The sequence below is a fragment of the Piliocolobus tephrosceles genome, chromosome 1 (genome assembly GCF_002776525.5).
Source record: "Piliocolobus tephrosceles isolate RC106 chromosome 1, ASM277652v3, whole genome shotgun sequence".
Classification (NCBI taxonomy): domain Eukaryota; kingdom Metazoa; phylum Chordata; class Mammalia; order Primates; family Cercopithecidae; genus Piliocolobus; species Piliocolobus tephrosceles.
In genome coordinates this window covers 112,710,775-112,729,698 of record NC_045434.1, presented here as the reverse complement: position 1 = coordinate 112,729,698, position 18,924 = coordinate 112,710,775, and the positions used below count along the sequence as shown (strand labels likewise).

General features: G+C 47.4%; 1 long non-coding RNA gene across 1 annotated transcript; it reads left to right on the top strand.

The window, feature by feature from the left end:
• Positions 1 to 10,386: 10,386 nt before the first annotated feature.
• LOC116418707 lies at positions 10,387 to 12,716 on the top strand. Its single transcript, XR_004228834.1, has 3 exons — positions 10,387 to 10,527; positions 10,700 to 10,837; positions 12,396 to 12,716. It is a non-coding gene; the product is annotated as an uncharacterized LOC116418707 (long non-coding RNA).
• The last annotated feature ends 6,208 nt before the right edge of the window (positions 12,717 to 18,924 follow it).

Genomic DNA, 18,924 nt, shown 5'->3' with positions numbered 1-18,924 from the left:
TAGGGCCTGGAATGGAGGCCTCATGACTGTGACTAGTGTCCTATCTTACTGTGGCTGAGCTGGTATCCAAGTTGCAAGATAAAGTCCTCTTTAGTTTTCCTTCTCTTCTCCTATGCATTAGGAAGGGGTCTCTTTTGGAGCTGTGAGCTGTGCTGCCTGGGATTGCGGGAGGGGTGCTGCAAGCACTCCCTTAGCCACCCTGGGTGGTGTCTTACTAGGTCATGTGCCCTCCAATGTCCACTGGCTCTGAGCCCACCACAGCACCAGGACTTGCCTAGGAGTTGCAGTCCTTGTGGCCTAAACATCTTTCAAGTTTATTTAGGTCCCCATTGCACTTTAGCCCATGGTGGTGAGGCTTGCCAAAACTCAAGTTCCAACCTCTGGGATGGGTTGGAATCTATCCTTCTGGCTAGAACTGGTCTAAATGCTCCCCTCCCGGGCCACTGGCTGAGTTCAGCCCCATGTCAGTAGCTCTGAGTTCCAATTAAAGGTCCTGCGATTGCTGTGCTCTCCTGCTCCCAAGCACACAGATTCTGTCTTCATGCCACATAGTCAGCCACTGTCAGGGGATGTTGGGGGGTGGGAGGAGTTGATCGGCAATTTAAGACTGTCTTTCCCACTCTTCAGTGGCTCTTTCAGCTATATGAAGTTAAAACCAGGTACTGTCATTACTCTCCTGATTTTGGGTTCTTATGAAAGTACTTTTTTTGCGTGGATAGTTGTTAAATTTGGTGTTCCTGCATGGAGTACGATCAGTGGGGGCTTCTATTTGGCCATCTTCCTTCACTTCTGTTTTTTATTTTTTGTAGAGACAGTGTCTCACCATGTTGCCCAGGCTGGTCTCGAACTCCTGGGCTCAAGCCATCTACCTGCCTGGGCTTCCCAGACTGCTGGGATTACAGACGTGAGCCACCATGCCCTGCCTCCACCTCTATTGAAAAAAATTTTTTGCATCAACTTTGGACAAAAATTTTTAAAGATAAATATTTTAACATTTAAATTAAAAAAACTTAAAAGCTCTGCTCGCAGAAGCACACACATATTTTAATGCGCTTATTATTTCACTTCTGTGGAAAAATATGATAGGAAAATTGAATAAAATAAATTTAGGCCAGGCGTGGTGGCTCACGCCTGTAATCCCAGCACTTTGGGAGGCTGAGGTGGGCAGATCACGAGGTCAGGAGTTCAAGAACAGCCTGGCCAATATGGTGAAATCCGTCTCTACTAATAATACAAAAATCAGCCGATCATGGTGGTGGGCGCCTGAAATTCTAGCTAGTCAGGAGACTGAGGCAGGAGAATTGCTTGAACACGGGAAGCAGAGGTTGCAGTGAGCCGAGACTGCACCACTGCAGTCCAGCCTGGGTGAAAGTGTGAAACTCTGTCTCAAAAAAAAAAAAAAATGGGGGAGCTCACTGCCGTTGGTGAGCCAGCAGCTCTATGAGCCTATGTCATATTGCCACATTTAAGGTGTGTCAAAAAGACTGTCTACTAGGCCATGAAGCCATGAAGGGCAGTGTTCAGTCCAATATATGTCGATCCCACGCTCACGCAGATGCCTTTCTGCTTATGGAAGTTGATCAATTTTTCTGGTTATGATCCTGAATTTGTTACATTTTCCTTGATAGTATAGTATCATCTGGTTGATGATTTTGCATCTTTTTTTTTTTTTTTTTGAGACGGAGTCTTGCTGTGTCTCCCAGGCTGGAGTGAGTGGCGTAATCTCGGCTCACTGCAAGGTCCGCCTCCCGGGTTCACGCCATTCTCCTGCCTCAGCCTCCCGAGTAGCTGGGACTACAGGCGCCCGCCACCCCGCCCGGCTAATTTTTTGAAGTTTTTAGTAGAGACGGGGTTTCACCGTGTTAGCCAGGATGGTCTCGATCTCCTGACCTCGTGATCCGCCTGCCTTGGCTTCCCAAAGTGCTGGGATTACAGGCGTGAGCCACCGCGCCCGGCCGATTTTGCATCTTAACATTACACTCCCCTTCTCCCAGCAGCCAGTGCCTCCCTAGTCTTCCTCAGTCACACCGGGGCTCGCTGCAACCTCCACTCAACCGGCCCAGTGCAGTCATCTTTCAAGAAATCCAGATTTTAAAGCAACATTTCAGAGATCAAAACTTTCACAGGGACTTTCAGGCATCATTTGACCAGGTCATTTGACCAGGTTGTTTTTTTTTTTCTCTTTCTGTCCCCCGGTCTGCGTGGTTCCTGGCCTGCTGTCAGGGCATGATTTAAGAGGGTTGTTTGCTTAGCTTGAGTGGAGGCCCCCACAGGCCAGTTCCCACCCCAGAAGGACTTGAGGGCAGTGTGAAGTGGGGGCGGGGGGAGCTGCTGAACCGTGGATGTCAGACCCGTCCACACGCAGGCCAGGAGAGGGCACAAACTTGACAACACAGCGAAACTCCCCTTGTTTCTTCACGAGACTTTAGACAGGAGCTTTCATTTTTGTATTTTTGCTTCCTTTCTCAATCTTTGGCTTGCACAGTGACCTCAGTGTCTCCTGACCATGGAATCACATGCCCTATCTACTTTGGAGTTTGAGCTTTTCAAAACCCCAACTCTTTGGCAATAGCTGGGCTGTGAGCCTGGTGTCAGCAGTGAAGAACAGTCTTCCGGCCACTTTCCATTCATGTCTACGTGACTCCAATCTAAAATAGATTTTTGGGGGAGTCCTTGATTGTAACCTCCAACAGAGAGAGTCATGCTAGGCAGATTCTCCTGAGACAGGCCCTTATATGCTAGTAAGAACCTTTGTTGAGTACGTTAGGATTTACAAAACCTCTCCAAAGACAGACTTTCATCTGATCTCCACAGCAACCTCTTGGTAGGTGTTTCAAGCCCATTTTACAGATGAGAAGATCTGCCACTGAGTGGGAGAATGGTGGGGTGGGAAGTGTGGTTAAAGAAGAGAACCAGCGTTTATTATCTTTCTGGGCCTAACATTATGCTGGGTGCTTTATTTATGTTTGATCCTTTAACACACTTGTGGAGCCAGTAGTATTTTCATGCTATTTTCTTTCTTAGGTGAGATCACTGAGGCTCAAACAGGCACAGCAGTAATGGAAGCGCAGGAACTGAAACACATCTCCGCTATCTCATGGTTTGTGCTTTTGCCCGTCACTACCTATGCCAGTGATCTTTTGCTGAGAAGCAGTTTGCTTCCAAACTTAGTGGTTTAAGACAACAACAGTCACTTATGATCTCCTGTTTTCTGTGAATCAGGGATCTGGGAGTAATGGAGCTGGGCTGTTCTGACCTAGGGGTCTCTCGTGGAATCTGTGTAAGGGATCTGCTGGGGGCTGCTGTCATCTGAAGGCTTGATGAGGCTGCTGCTCCTGCTTCTGAGGTGATCCACTTGCATGGCCGGCAAGTTGGTGCTGGCTCTTGGCAGGAGGCCTCAGTTTCTCTTCATCTGAGCTGCTTGAGCACCGTCTCCATGTGGTGCTGGCTTCTCCCTGAGTGAGTGACACAAAAGAGAGCAAGGCAAAAGCTGCAGTGTCTTTTAGGACCTTGCCTCGGATGCCACACGGTCATTTCTGCAGTGTCCCAGTGGTTACCCAGGCCGGCCCTGTGCAGTACAGGAGGATCAGCAGACGTGGAGGTCGCTGGGCAGGACAAAGGTCCAGAGAGGAAGCACGGGGTGTGACTCTCAGGAGCAGGGATTGCCGGAGCTGTCTTGAGCTCTAAGTACAACACTGCTCATCTGGCCAGTGAACGTGGATGTCAGCGTTGGCTGCTGAAAAACATTCAATACAGGAACAGTGTTTTCTTTTTTTCTGTGTTTTTTTTTTTTTTTTTCCTGAGATGGAGTCTCGCTCTGTCGCCCAGGCTGGAGTGCAGTGGCGCAATATTGGCTCACTGCAAGCTCCACTTCCTGGGTTCACGGCGTTCTCCTGCCTCAGACTCCCGAGTGGCTAGGAGTACAGGCGCCCGCCACCATGCCTGGCTAATTTTTTGTACTTTTAGTACAGACGGGGTTTCACCGTGTTAGCCAGGATGGTTTCGATCTCCTACCTTGTGATCTGCCCGCCTCAGCCTCCCAAAGTGCTGGGTTTACAGGCATGAGCCACCACCCCCGGCCTCTGTTCTTCTTTTTTCTTGAGGCGGAGTTTCGCTCTTGTTGCCTAAGCTAGAGTGCAGTGGTGCAATATTGGCTCACTGCAACCTCCTCCTCCCAGGTTGAAGCGTTTCTCCTACCTCAGCCTCCTGAGTAGCTGGGATTACAGGCACGTGCCACCATGCCTGGCTAATTTTGTATTTTTACTAGAGATGGGGTTTCTCCATGTTGCTCAGGCTGGTCTCGAACTCCTGACCTCAGGTGATCCGCCTGCCTCAGCCTCCTAAAGTGCTGGGATTGCAGGCGTGAGCCCCCGCGCCCGGCCAGGAACAGCATTTTCATGGCATTAACTGGATTCCAGAATCTGACAGCGTGAAGCTTTTCAGGTTTTCCTGATTTTGTAATCAAAATTGGACTCAGAGATTTCTTCCCACCAATGATGTGAGCATGGAAGGGATTAACATAAACAGATGAGATTTTGGTTTTGGAGTATTTCATGAATTACAAATTTTAAGCATTCAGTATATGTTTAAAAAAAAAAAGATTTCCCACTTTGAGTCCAGGAGTTTGAGACCAACCTGGGTAGCATAGCAAGACCCCCATCTCTAAAAAAATGTTTTTAAAAATTAGCCGGGCATGGTGGCGTGTGCCTGCAGACCCAGTTTCTTGGGAGGGTGAAGTGGGAGGATCGCTTGAGTTGAGGAGGTCAAGGCTTCCGTGAGCTATGATGGTGCCAGTGCACTGAAGCTTAGGTGACAGAGTAAAACCGTGTCTCAAGAAAAAAAAAAAAAGATTTCCCAATATAGCTTAAACTAACATTATCACACTTAAAAAGCAACAATTCTTCATTATCACCTAATGCTCAATCCAGGTAGACCCCTAATGTCCTTTTCAGTTAGTTTATATAGAACCAAGCATTGCACCTGGTTGTTATGTCTCTTAAGTTTCTTTGACTCAAAGGTAGACCCTTTCATCATCACGCTGATCCTGGCACCAAGAGTTCTGCAGAATGCCACCCACTTTCTGGGCTTGTCTACTTGCTTCCTGTGGTGAAGCTTAGCCTGTTCCTTCACACCTGTACTTCCTGTAGTTGAAGGGTAGATTGACATTAACTCATTAGCTGGAATTAATCATAGGATATGAATCAAGAGACACAGAGAATCTGGTTGTCCTTCCATTAGTGTTGTTTACAATAACTCCCGGATTAGAGGGAGACACCTTGATCTCCCCACTGGACAATTTTTTTCCTGCTTGTGGCCAGAAAGTAATATTTGAATGTTCCCTTAGCATTGTACAAATGTCCAGTTCCCAGTTTATAATTCATTTTGTAATTTCAACATTAAAGAATAACCCTTAATGACTGGAAAATAATTATTTTCTAATTCCATGAATCACTTTATGTTTGTTTTTTTTTTTGAGACAGAGTCTTACTCAATCACCCAGGCTGGAGCACAATGGTGCAATCTTGGCTCACTGCAACCTCAACCTCCCGGGCTCAAGCGATTCTCCTGCCTCAGCCTCCCAAGTAGCTGGGATCACAGGTGCCTGCCACCATGCCTGGCTAATTTTTTTGTATTTTTGTAGAGATGGGATTTTGCCATGTTGGCCAGGCTGGTCTCAAACTCCTGACCTCAAGTGGTCTGCCTGCCTCAGACTCCCAAAGTGCTGGGATTACAAGCGTGAGCCACTGCACCCGGCCTCATTTTATGTTTATTAGCTGGTATATTTTTCTGTAAAGCAGAGCTTTTCCTCATCAACTGAAATATAGTTCCTCCTGGAAAAGTAGAATACACTAGAATTCCTTCCCTTTAAATTATAATTTCCAAAGCAGGAGCCAGTTTTATAATCACCTCAAATAGTAACAAATGAGTTGCGTTTTCTTATTGTCTTGGGTTTCCCTTCTTTGAGTATCATTATGGATATGTGGATTTTGTGATTCATTGTGCTTAAGCAACTATAATCAAAAGTATTTGATGCTCTGATTTTTTTTGTTTGTTTCTTTGTTTGTTTGTTTTGAGACGAAGTCTCGCTCTGTCACCCAGGCTGGAGTGCAGTGGTGTGATCTTGGCTCACTGCAACCTCCACCTCCTGGGTTCAAGTGATTCTCCTGTCTCAGCCTCCTGAGTAGTTGGGATTACAGGCATGCACCACCACACCTGGCTAATTTTTGTATTTTTAGTAGAGACGGGGTTTCACCATGTTGGTCAGGCTGGTCTCGAACGCCTGACTTTGTTATCCGCCTGCCTCAGCCTCCCAAAGTGCTGGGATTACAGGCGTGAGCCACTGCGCCTGGCTTTTTTTTTTCTGAGATGGAGTCTCGTTCTGTCACCTAGGCTGGAGTGCAATGGTGCGATCTTGGCTCACTGCAACCTCCGCCTCCTGGGTTCAAGCCAGTCTCCTGCCTCAGCATCCTAAGCAGCTGGGACCACAGGCATGCACAACCATGTCCAGTTAATTTTTGTATTTTTAGTAGAGACAGGATTTCACCATGTCGTCCAGGCTGGTTGAACTCCTGACCTCAAGCGATCTGCCTCCCTTGGCCTCCCAGAGTGCTGGCATTATAGGCGTGAGCTACCGTGCCTGGCTGCTCTGATGTATTTTTATTATTTATTTTTTTGAGACAGGGTCTCACTCTGTCACCCAGGCTGGAATGCAGTGGCATAATCACAGCTCGACTTCCTGGGCTCAGGTGATCCACCCGCCTCAGCTTCCTCAGTAGCTGGGACTACAGGTGCGCGCCACCAGGCCCTGCTAATTTTTGTATTTTGTTTGTAGAGGTGAGGTCTTGCTGTGTTGCCCAGGCTGGTCCTGAACTCCTGGGCTCAAGTGATCTGCCTGCCTTAGCCTCCTGAAGTGTCTAACGTATTTTTAAACAACTATATGCAATCTGTCTTTACTTCCACGTTTGCCCCAGGCAGCCACTGATATTCTGTCTGTTCCCATTTTTTTTTTTTTTTTTTTTTGACATGGAGTCTCAGTCTGTCACCCAGGCTGGAGTGCAGTGGCACGATCTTGGCTCACTACAATCTCTGCCTCCCAGGTTCAAGTGATTCTTCTGTCTCAGCCTCCCGAGTAGCTGGAACTAAAGGCGTGTGCCAGCACGCCCAGCTAATTCATGTATATATATTTTAAGTATAGATGTGGTTTTACCATGTTGACCAAGCTGGTCTTCAACGCCTGACCTCAGGAGATCTGCCTGCCTCGGCCTCCCAAAGTGCTGGGATTACAGGCTTGAGCCGCCATACCTGGCCCCCATGAGTTTTCGTTTCTAGGCAATTTGAATAAATGGAACCATACAGAACATTATCTTTCACGTCTGGCTTCTTTCATTCAACAGAATTATTTTGACAATCATCGATCTGTTATGTGTATCAGTGGTTTGTTCCTTTTAAAAATTAAAAAAAAAAAACAACTAACAGCTTTCATACAGTAAACTGCATGTGTGTAACGTGTACACTTTGATAAGTTTTGTTTTGTTTTGTTTTGTTTTGGAGACAGGGTCTTGCTGTGTCGCCCATGCTGAAGCGCGATGGTGCGATCACGGCACACTGCAACTTTTAACTCTTGGACTCCGTGATCCTCCTATTTCACCCTCCTGAGTAGCTGGGACTGGAGGTACGCGCCACCACACCTGGATAATTTTTGATTTTTTTTTGTAGAGGTGGGGTTTTGCTGTGTTGCCCAGGCTAGCCTCAAGTTGTCCTCTTGCCTTAGCCTCCCGGAGTGTTGGGATTAAAGGCATGAGCTACCATGCCCTGCCAATAACATTAAACCCTTTAATATACACTGTGAGCCATCACTAGAATCAAGATAATGAAACCACTCATCACCTCCCAACATTTTCAGGTGGCCCTTTATCATCCTTCCCTCCTGCTCCTTCCACTGCTATCTCTAGGCAACCACTGATTCTGCTCTCACTTGGGATTTATTTGCATGTTCTAGAATTATATACCAATGAGATCACATAGTATGCATTATTTTTTCAGTGGGTCTGGGTTCTTATTTGGAGATTCCTCTATACAGGTGCCTGTATCAACACTTCATTCTTTTTCATTGCTGAGTAGTATTCCATCAAATAGACAGACCTCAATTTGTTTATCTACTTACCTGTTGACAGAAGTTTAAGTTTCCATTTCTTGGCCATTATAAGGAAAATCACAGTGGCCATTCTACTGCAAGTCTTGTGTTTTCATTTCTCTTGGGTAAATACCTAAAAGTGAAACCACTGGATCATATGTAGGTACATGCTTAACTTTTAAAGAAACGCTCAAACTGTGTTGAAGTGGTTGTACTACTTTATACTGCCACCAGCAGCGATGAGAGTTCCAGTTGTTCCATATCCTCAGCGACAATCAGTAGGGTCCGTCTTTTTTTTTTTTTTTTTTTTTGAGGCGGAGTCTTGCTCTGTGGCCCAGGCTGGAGTGCAGTGGCCGGATCTCAGCTCACTGCAAGCTCCGCCTCCCGAGTTTACGCCATTCTCCTGCCTCAGCCTCCCGAGTAGCTGGGACTACAGGCGCCGCCACCTCGCCCGGCTAGTTTTTGTATTTTTAGTAGAGACGGGGTTTCACCGTGTTAGCCAGGATGGTCTCGATCTCCTGACCTTGTGATCCGCCCGTCTTGGCCTCCCAAAGTGCTGGGATTACAGGCTTGAGCCACCGCGCCCGGCGGGTCCGTCTTTTTAATGTAACTGCTTTCATGGGGGTGAGGTGGGATCTCATTGTAGCTTTAATTCCCTGATGATTAATGACACTGAGCATCTTTTCCTATGCTCAATGACCATTCATACATCTTTCATGAGATGTTTGTTCAAGCCTTTTTTGAAATATGGCCATTTGTCTTCTTCTACATGAGTGAAATGAGAAATATAAAGGATGTTATAAACATGACAATTATTCAATGGTCCCTGTCCAGTTTTGCTCCTGACTTCTGTAGCTTGCTGCAGCCATTATGGCTAGGAATCTGTTGGTGGAGGTGGAGGGCAATTGTGAGGACCTGGAGCAAATGCAGCACAAAAAGTCACATGGCAGAGGCGGAGGGGGTAGAGAAGAGGGAGAGGCAAGGTCAAGGTTATGGCTTTATAACCTCTGAAATGGGGCCCTTGCAGTGGGGGAGGTCACACTCTTGAGTTTGGGTTCCCCCAGAAAGCTTTTGGCCCCAGTACCCAAATGACTCCAGGTTGAGTATCCCTCAAGCGAATGACTTATAAACTACCAGGAAATTTGGCTGCAAAGTGAAAACACCATAGATGAATCCCATCTATGTTAGTGTCCACGTAAAATAGGAGCAGCCGGGAGTGTGTGCTTCCTGGTCTTTGCTCTGCTCTTCCTGGGCCCTGGATGAGAGGTCTTTTTCCAATAATGATGATTAAGATCATGATATTAATAATTCTTTGTCTTCATTGAGCATGTAATAATTTTAAAAGTCTTTTCTGCCTACCAGACTTCTTCCCTCCCAGCTGAGCAGGGCATTGGCCAGTGTTCCCACTTCACAGTTAAGCTGAGCCAGGTCCTGAGAGGTTGGGAGGAAGAGTCAGGCTCAGTTCACTGCCTCGACTCTCTCCTCAGTCCAGAGACCCACTCTGAACCATTCCCAGCGCTGTCTCCTGCATCTTCTAGTTGTGACCTCCCACAGTTTCCCAGCTCTGAAATCAAAGTTCAGGGCTGTCTGCTTTTTTTTTCTACCCAAATCCTGTTGGGGATAGTTTGGACCCACCAATACCCTGTTGATCCCTCTGAGCCCTGCATTTTGTTTACTACATAAATATGCACTGTTCAGAAAACAAACAACAAAAAGGGAAGCAATTCTGTTTACTAGACTTTTTTGTTTGTTTGTTTGAGACAGGGTCTCTCTTTGTTGCCCAGGCTTGAAGGCAGTGGTGTGGTCATGGCTCATTGCAGCCTCTTCCTCCCAGGCTCAAGCCATCCTCTCATCTAAGCCTCGGGAGTAGCTAGGACTACAGATGCCTGCCACCATGCCCGGCTAATTTTTTTCATGTTTTGTAGAGATGAGTCTGGTTAGGTTGCCCAGGGTGGCTGGCTGGATATTTGAGCCAAGGAAACCAGCGGATCTCATAACCTCACAGGGACCACATGTCCTTGAATGATGGACAGCCACCATTTCTGTCCTATCTGTCTACCTTATGTGGGTTTGACAGGCCTCTCCAGGCCTGGATCTGAGTCTAAGGCAGGGCTCAAGCGATGCAGGCCGCTGGGCCACCGGAAGTCACCATGGAGCGCTTCTCCACGGAGCTCCAGCGGCTGCGGGGTCCGGCGGCGCCCTCGGTTCATGCTGGCAGCGCCACCAAGCGGCAAGCTGGGAAAGAGCGGCCACCTCACTCCGAGGAAGCGGGAGGCGGAGGGAGTGGGGAGAGCCCCGCGTGGGTCGCGGTCCGGTGGACACCATCCCGGCGGGGAGGAGCCTTCCCACGAGGACAGATGGCGACACACAAGCTGCGTGGCTTCTGTTGTGACGTAGGCGTTCCCTCCTCGAGTGGGGTCTGTGGCTGGGGCTGTGTCTGGGGGACTGGGAGACTCTCCCATGAGGTGTCTGTGTCTGGAGCGCATTCGCGGGCAGGTGGGGCCGCCGAGTTCCCAACCCGTGACTGCACCTCCACCTCTGCCGGCCCTACCCCTGCCCTTCCAGCCAGGCCGTGCAGTCACCAGAGGTGGGATCCGGGCTCAGCTCGGCCGCGTCTGAACTTCTTGTCATCTGGGAAACGGGGGGCAGAGAGACATCCCAGGTTGAAAGCAAAACCTTCTTGCTGCAAGCCGTGTCATGAAGGTAGGTCAGAGGCCAAAAGCCTTTGCCTGAAATTTACGGCCCCGCAGTCTGGCCTTAGTCTCCTCTTCCAATTTTATTTATTTATGTTTTTAGAGACGGGTCTCACTCTGTCACCCAGGCTGGAGTGCAGGGGGGCGATTATAACTCACTGCAGCCTCGAACTCCGAACTCCTAGTGATCCACCTCAGCCTCTGGCGAAGCTGGGACCCCAAGCCAGCGCCACCTGCCCAGCCAAGTTTTGAAAGTTTTTGCAGAAACCAAGGTCTCACTGTATTGTCCAGGCTGGTCTCAAATTCCTGCTTCAAGGGATCCTCAAGTACTGGTATTACAGTTATGAGCCACCAAGCCTGGCCTCCTCTTCCAGCCTCAACTCCAACTAATTTCTTGTTTGTTTGTTTGTTTGTTTGAGACAGAGTTTTGCTTTGTCACCCAGGCTGGAGTGCAGTGGCACGATCTTGGCACACTGCAACCTCCGCCTCCTGGGTTCAAGCGACTCTTCTGCCTCAGTCTCCCAAATAACTGGAACTACAGGAGCACACTACCATCCCTGGCTAATTTTTATATTTTTAGTAGAAATGGGGTTTCACCATGTTGGCCAGGCTGGTCTGGAACTCCTGACCTCATGATCCGCTTGCCTCGGCCTCCCAAAGTGCTGGGATTACAGGCGTGAGCCACTGTGCCCGGCAGACTCCAACTACTTTTTACTCAGCCAGAGGGGCTCACTGTTCCTCCAGAATGTCTCCATGGTTTCCCACTTGCACACGATCTGTGGTGCCATTTCCTTGGCCTGGAAGTCATCTCCCCCAGCTCACCCTGAGATACATACAAATGCTCATATTGGATGTGTAGATGTGGCCTGTTATTATCTTAATGCTTTTTAATTATATGTGCTCTTCTATACAGAAAAAAGTGTAAAAAAGTATCACCCACTTTCCTGAATTATTCCACTACCCGTATATAACTTTTGTGTATGTATATATGTGTGTGTATATATATATAAAAGATATGGATCTCTCTCTCTCTCTCTATATATATATATATAGAGAGAGAGACAGGGTCTGGCTATATTGCCCAGGCTGATCTTGAACTGCTGGCCTCAAGTGATCTGCCTTCCTTGGCCTCCCAGAGTGCTGGGATTACTCATGAACCACTGCACCATGCCCCTCTTGCTAATTTTTAATTGACATATTACTTAGACTTAAAAACATTTTTCTGTGCAAATACATATACGTATTTTACAAAAATAGGACCACATGTGCTAACCATCTTTTAGTGTGAAGAGGTTATGCCTCTATAGACGGTTACTGAGCTTCTCGAACGTGGAACCTCCTACTCATCCCTCATAGTGCAGCCCATGCCACTCCACCCTGGAGGTCTCTGTGACTCACACAGGCAGTGTTTACTGTACTCTCACCTGGCTGTGGATGATACCTTGACCACCCTTTAATTTCGGAGCTTATTTTCTTATATTTGGCTGTTGGTTTACGCATCTGAACTCTCCACTTGATTGGAACTCATGGCACCATCAGGCCCAGCTAATTTTTAATTTTTTTTGTAGAGATGGGGTTTAGCGGTGCTGCCCAAGCTGGTCTTGAACTCCTGAGCTCAAGCAATCCACCTGCCTCGGCCTCCCAAACTGCTGAGATTACAAGCATGAGCTACCGTGCCTAGGCGCCGCTATCTTCTGAAAGAGCAGAATGCATTGTTTCCTCTCTAGGGTTTGCAGGTTTGAAAAGATGGGGTTTTGCATCATGCACCTAACACTCTTCTTCCCAGAAGCTCTCTGCAGAACAAGGAAGTTTTAAGAAGACTAGGTGCCTTTAGCCTATTTTCTGGAATCTCAAACCTGGTAATCCATTATTTATTCAATAAATATTGATTGAGCACCTACTATGTGCCAGATACTAAGTTCAGAGAGTATAATAGTGAACAAAACAGAAATCCTTGCCTTCTATGGGGCGTACATTTTACTGGAGGCTTTCAGACAATAAACAAACTACATACTTAAAATATATAGTATGTTAGACGGTGTTGAGTGTTTGCAAAAAAATAAAGTGGAAGGGACAGTCCTATCCTTAGACCTGGGCAAGAGGGACCCTCGCCCCAAGTTGCACCCTTCTCTAAGTCCCTCCAGGGCAAGGAGTCGGCCAGGACAAGGGGATGTGGCCCCTGGGAGCCCAGGATCCTTCTCTAGGTTTCACTCTGGTTATCCAAGACCTCAAGAGTTCCTGCTCAAATGGCACTGAACCCATGTTCGGGGCTTGTACGTGTTCCCACAGGTCTGACCCTGAGAGGGTGGAATGTACCTGTATGCCAAAAGTACGGTTACGAGGTGACTGTTTCCTGGGGATGTAGCTGGGATGTTCAAATGTATGACTGAGGTGCAGGATGGAAATGGGGGTGGGAAGAGAAAGGGGATGAACCATCATTTTTACTCTTTTTTTTTTTTTGAGACAGAGTTTCGCTCTGTCACTCAGGCTGGAGTGCAGTGGGGTGATCTCGGTTCACTGCGGCCTCCGCCTCCCAGGTTCAAGTGGCTCTCCTGCCTCAGCCTCCTGAGTAGCCAGGGTTACAGGCACATGCCACCACGCCTTCTAATGTTTTGCATTTTTAGTAGAGAGGGGGTTTCACCATGTTGTCCAGGCTCACCTCAAACTCCTGACCTCAGGTGATCCACCCACCTCAGCTTCCCAAAGTGCTGGGATTACAGGGATGAGCCACTGTGCCCAGCCCATTTTTATTCTTTTTCCAGGCTCTCCAAACGTTAGGGACAGGCCTGGGAAGCTAGGCATGGAGACTGGGGGGTGGGGTGTCACTGCAGTTTTAAATACAATGGGCAGGGAAGGTGACATTTTCCTAAAGAAGAGGAAAGGCGTGGTATGTGTGGATATCACTGAAAGCGCCCTCCAGGCAGAGGAAAAGTGAGTACGAAGGTTCGGAGGCAGCTGTGTGCCTGGGATGACCAGAAAAGTAAACCTGGGTACTCCCCAGGTGCCATGGCCCAAGGGGACCTGCCAGATTTGTGTTTGTGCAGAACTTAAAAGAAATAGGCCCTTGATCAATATCGGATTGAAGGAATGAACGGTTCCACCTCCAGGAGGAGCCACTCCCAGCAGCACACAGCTGCCTCTTCTTCCCGGCTCTGTGCCAAGGGGTATTTCAGCTTTGCTTTGATCCTGATGGCCAGGCACTGCTATTCTTCAGGCCAGGATTTCCCCAAGCCTTGCTGTTTTTTTTTTTTTTTTTTGAGGCGGAGTCTCGCTCTGTCGCCCAGGCTGGAGTGCAGTGGCCGGATCTCAGCTCACTGCAAGCTCCGCCTCCCGGGTTCCCGCCATTCTCCTGCCTCAGCCTCCGAGTAGCTGGGACTACAGGCGCCGCCGCCTCGCCCGGCTAGTTTTTTGTATTTTTTAGTAGAGACGGGGTTTCACCGTGTTAGCCAGGATGGTCTCGATCTCCTGACCTCGTGATCCGCCCACCTCGGCCTCCCAAAGTGATGGGATTACAGGCTTGAGCCACCGCGCCTTAGTTCCCTTGAAACGGCCTCCTTATCACTTCCACCTTCCTGTTTTCATCTCCCGTTCCTCAGCACCCTCTGTCTCCCCACAGTGTCCCCAAAACGCTGCCTGCATGCCCATTGGTCCTAGCCTGGGAGCTTCTCAGGGACGCCTGAGCGGGACGTGGCTGCAGACAGAGCTGAGAGGGTGGCCTCGGGTGGGTGGTGGCAGTCTCCTGGCTGTGGGGGCAGAAGTGGGGGCCTGGGAGGTGGCAGGCAGCTCAGGCCTAAGGAAGGACGGAGTCAGAGCTCGGAGATGTGACCTGAAAGGGCTCAGCCCGCGGGAAGGAGTCTGGGGATTTACCCAGATAAATATCAAATTATTAGGTCAAAATTGAACTGTAAATAGGTACTGGGAGATGTAAACAGAATTCAGAAATCATTTTTGCCTTGGTGGTATTTTTTGATCCTGACAAATTTAGACTTTTCTTTAACAGTCTCATGGATGATGTCAGAGAGAAATAAATATTTAAGCTCACGAAAGTTGGGAAGTTGAATAGAAAATTTCCCCCACAAGAGGCTAGGATTGCAAAAGGCCACAACTCTAGAGTAAGGGGAAACCAGATATACACCAGTCCTTCTGGGGGTTATCAGCCAAAGTTCTCATTGCCTGGGTGGTCCAAGGAACATCAAACTTTGGACTCGGTTTAAGGTAGCTCTGGAGAGACAGAGCCTCTAGGCACCTGGCAGAGGCAAGCAAGATCCTTTTTGGAGGAAGGTAGTGTCATCCTGGACCTGAAATGATTACTATAAATATATTTTTAGTGCAATGAGCAGCATACAAGGAAAGGAAACCTGACACCATAAGAAAATAAGGTACTGTGAGGAGAACCAAGAGAAAGAACAGGCAAGAGAATCAGATCTACAAATGCTTTGCTGGAATAATCAGAGAGGGACCCTCCCGCTGACACACACAAAAATAAACCCACCAAAAATACAATTAGCATGCTTAAGGAAATAAAGAAGAAGCTAGGAAATATCTGCAGGAAACTTTCAAGAGTGATATAGCAGATTTTTTTTTCCCTTCTCTTTCAATGACTTTGAGACACAGCAGATTTTAAAAGGAAGCAAAAAGAACTTGCACAAATGAAAAATACAATAACTGAAAATTAAAAGTTCATTAATGAACGGGCACAACAGCTGATTGGACACAATTAAAGAGATAATTAGTGAATAGGAAATTATCCAGAAGAAATTAACCAGAATGTAACATGAAGAAATGAGACAATGGAAAACAGAGAAGAAAGGATAAGATATATACAAGACAGAATTAATTTGAATCCCAGAAGAGAGAATAAAACAGAGGCAATATTTGAAGTGATAAGAGTTAATTATTTTTTAGAATTGATAAAAGGCCCAAATCCACAGCTCAAGTCTAATAGAATAAATCACTACCTGAATAAATAAAATATACTTTCACACATCTTAATAAAACTGAAGAAAACCAAAGACAAAAATATCTTAAAGTAGCCAGATAAAAAAGGTAATAAGGCCAGGTGCGGTGGCTCACGCCTATAATCCCAGCACTTTGGTAGGCCGAGATGGGCAGATCACCTGAGGTCAGGAGTTCGAGACTAGCCTGACCAATGTGATGAAACCCTATCTCTACCAAAAATACAAAAATTAGCTGGGTGTGGTAGCGCGCACCTGTAATCCTACTCAGGAGACTGAGACAGGAGAATTGCTTGAACCCGGGAGGCAGAGGTTGCAATGAGCCGGGATCACGCCATTACACTCTAGCCTGGGCAACAAAAGTAAAACTTCATCTCCAAAAGAAAGGTAATAATAGAATCCCGAAGGTAATCAAATACTTTCTTTCTTTCTTTTTTGAGACACATTCTTGCTCTGTCACCCAGGCTGGAGTGCAATGGTGCAATCTTGGTTAACTGTAGCCTCTGCCTCCCGGGTTCCAGCGATTCTCCTTCCTCAGCCTCCTCGGTAGCTGGGATCACAGGTGCATGCCACCACACCTGGCTAATTTTTGTATTTTTAGTAGAGATGGGGTTTCACTATGTTGGCCAGGCTGGTCTTGAATTGACCTCAGGTGATCTACCCACCTTGGCCTCCCAAAGTGCTAGGATTACAGGTGTGAGCCAATGCACCCAACCTCTTTTTTCCTGAGACAGAGCTTTGCTCCATCACTCAGGCCAGAGTGCAGTGGCACGATCACAGCTCAGTGCAGCCTCGACCTTCCAGGCTCAAGTGATTTTTCTGCTTCTGCCTCCATAGTAGCTGGGACCACACATGTGCACTACCACCACACGCTACTAATTTTTAATTTTTATTTATTTATTTATTTAACTTTGTATTTTGAATAGAGATGAGGTCTTGCTATGTCGCCCAGGCTGGTCTCAATCTCCTGAGATAAAATGATCCTCCCACCTTGGCTTCCCAAAATGTTGGGATTACAGGCAAGTGCCAACACTCACAGCCAATAGCACTCAATTTTACACTTTGATGAGAAGTTAACTCTGTATGTTTAATTGCTGGGGTAATCACGACAAAATAAGGCATATACTTTTCAAATTAGTAGAGGGAAAGAATGGAATGATAAAATTAAATAAAGTGATGAAGAGCCAGGTGTGGCTGTTCATGCCTGTAATCCCAGTACTTTGGGAGGCTGAGGCAGGTGGATTGCTTGAGCCCAGGAGTTTGAGATCAACCTGGGCAACATGGTGAAACCCTGTCTCAACAAAAAATGTTAAAATTGGCTGGGTGTGCTGGTTTCCACCTGTAATTCTAGCTATGCAGGAGGCTGAAGCAGGAGAATTGCTTAAACACAGGAGGTTGAGGCCATAGTGAGCTGTGATCATGCCACTGCACTACAGCCTAGGCAACAGAGCGAGATCCTGTCTCAAAAAAAAAAAAAAAAAAAAAAGCATAGAATATAAAAAAATAAAAAAAGTGATGGTAAGAAGAGAGAGAAAAATAAACATAGAACAGTCAGGACAAATAGAAAATTACAAAAGAGGCGGGTGCAGTGGCTCACGCCTGTAATCCCAGCACTTTGGGAGGCTGAGGCAAGGAGATCACAAGATCAAGAGATCAAGATCATCCTGGTCAACATGGTGAAACTCCACCTCTACAGTCCCAGCTACTTGGGAGGCTGAGGCAGGAGAATTTCTTGAACCCAGGAGGCAGAGGTTGCAATGAACCAAGATCGTGCCACTGCACTCTGGCTGGTGGCAGAACGAGACTCCATCTCAAAAATAAAAAAATTAATAAATTAATTAAAAAAGAAAATTACAAAAGAAGTGGTAGATTTAACTCAAATATGTCAGTAATGACATTAAAGGTAAACGCACTAAGTGCTCTTGTTAATAGACAGATCTTAAGACCATAGAGAGGAAACTCACCTGCCTCAGGTCCACCGGGAGCCATAGCAGGGCCAGCAGCCCGGGTGACCTGCTTCCTGGTCCTGTGTTCTCTCAACTCTGCCCAATTCAATTCAACCCAGCCCGTTTATGTTGAACAGCCTGTGCTGGTGAGGCTGGGGACAATTTTGGAACATACAAATATATCAAACAAGGTTTCTATCCTAAGGGCATTTTCCTGAGTGAGGAGAAAAGTACGCTATAGCATGAATTCTCGGGATACATATTCCTCTAAGGGCATATGGACACATCATATCTCTATGGGGTGTTGAAAACAGCTCGGTTGTGGAGACCCCAACCCAGTGGCACTAGAGGAATTAAAGACACACACACAGAAATGTAGTATGGAGTGGGAAATCAGGGGTCTCACAGCCTTCAGAGCTGAGAACCTTGAACAGAGATTTACCTACGTATCACCGACAGCAAGCCAGTGTAAACATTGTTTCTATAGATTATAGATTAACTACAAGTATTCCTTATGGGAAATAAAGGGGTGAGCCAAAGTAAAGGGATGGGTCTGGCTAGTTATCTGCAGCACGAACATGTCCTTAAGGCACAGACCCCTCATGCTATTGTTCGTGGTTTAAGAACGCCTTTAAGTGGTTTTCCGCCCTGGGTGGGCCAGGTGTTCCTCGCCCTTGTTCCGGTAAACCCACAACCTTCCAGCGTGGGTGTCATGGCCGTCACGAACATGTCAAGTGCTGCAGAGATTTTGTTTATGACCAGTCTTGGGGCCAGATTATGGCCAGATTTTGAGGCCTGTTCCCAACAACGGGGCCTGGGGTTGGGGGTGGCGATGTTTTGGGGCTGTGTCTGAAAACGGCTCTGCCTGTGCCTGGGTGTCCACCGCCTTGGACACACACAGGCAGTGGGCAGGGCGGGAGTAGGTGCTTTTCTGAATGGAAATTCATCAATGTGCTTCTGTCTGCTGCGGTTATCAGTGTTGCTATTTCAGTGAGTAATGGTAGAGCCTTCACCCGGCTCATGCCAGACGCGGAGGGTGGGGGTGCGGGCCGGCGATACGGCTGGGGTCCTCTGTCGTCAGAAAACATGAGCTCATGCCAAGGTTTCCGCAGGTCACCGAGATAGCACCGGCTCTCCGGAGACAGGCGTGACCCCCAGGTCGGCTCCTCGTCATTGAACTAAGTGGGCTCAGTGTC